Consider the following 5,643-nt stretch of genomic DNA (forward strand, 5'->3'; position numbering starts at 1 on the left):
ATTAAAACAACAAAATAAACAAGAAAATCAAGTATGGGGAAAGATTCTTGGGATGTGACTGCAATACAAGTTGAGATAAATTGTTGGGTGCATGTTTTCGATAGGAGATTTGCAAAATAATAGTGACTAGGCTAAGCTTTAAATGGAAACAAGTTCCTTCTCGGGCAACTTACCCCATTTCAAATGTGTTCCCCTCGGACACCCATTTGCCGCATGAAAACCAGTCTAAGCCTTACCCCACTCACTCTCTCGAGCTGAGTGCTAGGAGATGGGACTAGGGCTCACCCTCTCGAGCTAAACCTCATGTCGACCCACTTCTTAGGCCATCAGTCTAATGGTTTTGGTTTCGTGACTTCCCTCTCGGGCAAGCCGAAAAAACAGGGGTGGCTTTGTATTTGCAACTACAAACCTTTTAGATTAAACCACAACCACTAGGTGAAATCACCATTAAAATACATATAACCTATCAGCAAGCAAGACCCAACAAGAATATCAACCCATATTTGCTAAATCACACCCCAAGAATGGGGGGTTTTTAGCCACACATCAAGAAATAAGAAATTATACCTAACATGATAATGAAATCAATTGGGTATAAGAAATTAAACCTTGAATTAAGCAAAGGAATATGATTAGAGAAGAGTCACTTCCAACTTGGGGAAAAAGAACTCCTTTCTTCAAGACTCCACAAAATCCTCTCCAAACTTGAGAGAAAAATAACAGCTAGAATATGTTCTAAAGTGAAAAAAAAAATTGTTCCACACTCCAATATCCTTAAGACTACAATTCAAATACTCCCTCCGTTCCATTTTATGTGGCAACATTTGACCGGGCACGGAGTTTAAGAAATAAAAGAAGACTTTGAAATGTTTACTAAATTGCCCTTTAAAAAGTAGACTCTTTTTTCTCTCTCCTCATAAATGTATTGGAGTATTATTTTAAGATTAAGTGGGACCAACAAGGATAAAAGAGGAATTGTACCTTTATAAAGTTACCTTATAAGGAAATGTGACATTCTTTTTGGGACTGACCAAAAAGGAAATAGTGCCACATAAAATGGAACGGAGGGAGTAGTATTTATAGTTTTTACAGATTGTGCTGCGGAGGATTGTTCCGCGACATTAGTCGAGATCGCCAATGAACTCGGTCATCCGCCCTTTGGTCAGCTCATCACCTTCAGTGTCTTGCCTTTAGCATCCTCGCATTCTAGATCATTGGGCGGTATAGCACTGCTTCGCAGAACTTATCGGTGACTCGCCGACTGCTCCTTTCCTCGCCTTTTGATCCACTTCCTTGAAGGCTTCGCGTACTGGAACGAAGGGCGGTTCATGTCGTTTCGTTGACTCGCCAAGTTAAACTCGGCGATCCGCATGATTCCATTTCTTATTCTTTTCAGCCCTATTTTCTCCATTTTGTGCCTAAGTGTCCATGCTTCGATTAAAATTTCAAATACCTGAAACTTCAGCATTTTAATCAGGTATTGGGATAAAACAAGCATTCAAGGACACTATTTCCACTAAAATAAAGCCCTAAAGGAGTCCAAATTGTGGACTCATCATCAGCGAGGCCATATTCAGGCAGAGTGCCCATCAGAAAGGAAGGGCAGTTGGGGAAATAGGGCCCAATCTTTTGCTTTGGCCACCCAAATGGGTAGAGGTACTACTTCGAGAACCAGTGGAACTCAGAATCGCTTGTATGCTTTGGGCAATCGCCAGTATTTGGAAGCTTCTCCTGATGTTGTTACTAGTATGTTACGAGTTATCTTTGATGATGGTTATGTATTACTTGAGCATGGTGCCACTCTATCCTCTGTAATCCCTTATATTGCCTTGAAATTTGGGATCAGCCTTATACAAATTCTCGAGCCTTTCTTTATTTGTACTCCTGTTGGTGGATCTATTGTTGCTAGAAAACTTTATAGAAATTTTATAGTAACTATACTCCATAGAGAAACCATAGTTGGCTTAGTTGAGTTGGATATGGTGGACTTTGATGTCATTTTGGGTATGGACTGGTTATACTCGTGCTATACCAGGGTTGACTGTAGAACTGAGGTAGTAACATTCCAATTTCCCGATGATCCAATTTTTGTGGGGAAGGGTAGACTAGTTGTGCCTAAAGGAAAATTCATATCTTATCTTAAGGCTCGCAAAATGATTTCTAAGGGGTATATCTATCACCTAATTCGGGTCAAGGATTCCAAAATAGAAGTTCCAGCACCAGTCAGTTTTTGTTATTAATGAGTATCCAGAATTTTTCCCTGAAGATCTCCATGGAATCCCTCTTGATAGAGAAATAGACTTTGGGATTGATGTTCTTCCCGACACTCAGCTTATCTCCATTCCTCCGTATAGAATGACTCCTACAGAGTTGAAAGAGTTGAAGGGGCAGTTAAAAGATCTCCTTGATAAGGGGTTCATTAGACCTAGTGTTTCCCCTTGGAGTACCCCTTTCTTATTCGTGCGTAAAAAGGATGGTTCCCTTCATATGTAAATTGATTATCGGCATCTGAACAAGGTAACCATAAAGAATAAGTATCTTCTTCCCAAGATAGATGACTTGTTCGATCAACTCCAAGGTACCAGGTGTTTTTTCTAAAATATATCTCAAGTTTGGCTAACATTAGCTAAAGGTCAGAGAATGTGATATTCTGAAAACAGCTTTCCAAACTCGGTATGGTCACTTTGAATTTCTAGTCATGTCCTTTGGTTTGCCTAATGCTGCTGCAGCTTTTATGGACCACATGAATATGGTGTTTGAGCAGTACCTTGATATGTTTGTGATTGTCTTATTGATCCTGGTTCAAACATCTCAGGATCCTGGTTCAAACACTTAGAGACCATAAGTTGTATGTTAAGTTTTCCAAGTGTTAATTCTCGCTATATTCAGTGGCTTTCCTTGGTCACATCATTTCCAGTGAGGGGATCAATGTGGATTCTCAAAAGATTTAGGCTGTGAAGAATTGGCCGAGACACATAACCCATACTGAAATTAGGAGTTTCTTGGGCTTGGCTGGTTATTACAGAAGATTCGTGAAAGGTTTTTCATCTATTACCGCTCCATTGATAAAGCTAACCCAGAAGACATCTAAGTTCCAGTTGTCTAAACCATGCGAGAAGAGCTTTCAAGAGTTGAAAATTCGGTTGACTTCTACTTCTGTGTTGACCCAACTAGAGGGAGCAAATGGTTTTATTGTCTATTGTGATGCCTCGAGAGTTGGTATTGGGTGTGTTTTGATGCAGAATGGTAAGTTCATAGATTATGCCTCTAGAAAACTTAAGAACTATGAGAGGAACTATCTGACTCATGATCTTGAGTTGGAAGCACTGGTGTTCACCTTGAAGATTAGTCGTCATTGTCTCTATGGGGTACATGTTGATATTTTCACAGACCACAAGAGCCTGCAATATGTTTTTTACTCAGAAGAAGTTGAATCTCAGGTGGTTGAGGTAGCTTGAGTTGCTTAAGGATTATGATATGAGTTTGTTTTATCATCCTGGTAAAGCAAATATGGTTGTAGATGCACTTAGTAGGTTATCCATGGAGAGTCTTGTTCATGTAGAGGAAAGAAAGAAAGGGCTTACAAAATATATTCAGCGGCTTGCAAATCTAGGAGTCTGACTCATAGATTTTTAAAATTGTGGTACAGTGGTTAAAAATACATCTGAATCATCTTTGGTGTTTGAAGAGATACAGTACAATAACCCCATTTTGTTACAGGTGAAGAAGGAGGTTTGCAACCATAGGGTTGTGACTTTTGAACAAGGGGGAGATAGTATTTTGAGGTATGAAAATATATTATGTGTTCCGATGTTGATGGGCTCCGAGAGAGGATTATGTCAGAAGAGCACCACTCCATCTATTTTGTTCATCCGAGCTCCACAAAGATGTACCATGACTTAAGAGAAATTTATTGGTGGAATAGCATGAAGAAATATATTACCAAATTTGTTGCTAAGTGTCCGAATTGCTAGTAGGTTAAAGTTGAACACCAAAGACCTGGTGGTTTGGCCCAAAATATAGCCCTTCCAGAGTGGAAGTGGGAGATAATAAATATGGACTTCATAACAGGTCTACCGCGTACTCGCTATCAACATGATTCGATTTGGGTAGTAGTGGATATGATGACTAAGTCAACCCATTTCTTGCTTGTTAAGTTGACACATTCTGCCGAGGATTATGCTAGGTTGTACATTCAGGAGTTTTCAGTTTGCATGGGACCCCTGTGTCCATTATTTCTTACAGAGGCACCCAGTTCATTGCTAACTTTTGGAGGTCTTTTCAAAAAGGTTTGGGGATGCAAGGGAATCTCAGTACCGCTTCACCCTCAGACTGATGGCCAAGCGGAGTGTACCATCCAAACACTAGAGGACATGTTGAGGGCTTGCGTTTTAGACTTTAAAGGTATCCGGGATTATCACTTACCTCTTATAAAGTTTTCTTATAATAACAACTATCACTCCAATATACTTATGGCATCGTTTGAGGCCTTCTATGGGTAGAGATGTCGATCTCCGATACGTTGGTACGAAGTAGGTGAAGCTAAGTTTTCGAGACCATATTTGGTTCACCAAGCTATGGAGAAGGTTAAGGTTATTCGGGAAAGGTTGAGGACTTCTCAGAGCCGCCAGTGTTTGGTTTGTTGTATTCAAAATAATAAATCTTAAGAACAACATATATGTTTACAAAAATTCCCTTCATGAATGTGAAAAGTATTATATTAAAAGTGTTTAAAGGGATACTTTTGTCATTAAGTCATTTATCCCGGGATTACCATACCACCCAAGGGAAGGGATAACTTATCCCGATACTAATTATGAATTCCGAGATAAGTTATCCCGAACTTGCCAACCAAATAACAAACTAAATAGCACTAAAATTTAATCACAAGACTATTTGAAGTTATCATTCACACCAAACGACCCCTAAGGGTATATCGGGGCCTTGTCCAAGCAGATTTCTATCATTTAGTAGAGGCTTCACAGATTTTTTTCAGATGTCAAACAATCGATCTTGCTTTCCAGAATATGGGTTTATAATTTCCAGTTTAATACATGTATGTAGTCTAAATGTACTGTGATGAAGACTTTTCTATTATAAAGGGTTGTGGTTATCTTCATATTGTATTCCGCTTTGTTTAGGTTTTTTTTCTAGTTTTATGTTCGTGTGACATGCCAGAATGTTTGCCCATACTAGCAATAATGTCGGGTGCGTGCAACGTCCAAGGCCTCGGCTTGGGGCGTGACAATATGACTACCCCTTCCAATTACACCAAATTACATGTTGACCAAGTAATTACATGCCAACCAAACATGTCAAACAGGTAATTATACCAAATTCAATTACTAGGGTGACTTTCCAATCAGGCCCAAAGAGAATTTAAAATATAAAGAGGTAAAATTATGGGAAAAAACCAAGGAAATTCGACACATTGTGTATGCACAATTTACCTATCTACATGGTGTAATTTTCCAACTATAGGGTATAAATTGATAGCCCTCGGATAAAAGTAGCTCTGTCACAGGTTACAGATCTAGTGTTCAAGCTCCTGACGTTGTGGCCTTACCACTAAATTAGATTTAATAAAAGCCAAAATCATGAAAAGTAAGTCAAACACAAAAAGATGGGGGGGGGGGGGGGGGG

Source organism: Solanum stenotomum, chromosome 2 (genome assembly GCF_019186545.1).
Source record: "Solanum stenotomum isolate F172 chromosome 2, ASM1918654v1, whole genome shotgun sequence".
NCBI lineage: Eukaryota > Viridiplantae > Streptophyta > Magnoliopsida > Solanales > Solanaceae > Solanum > Solanum stenotomum.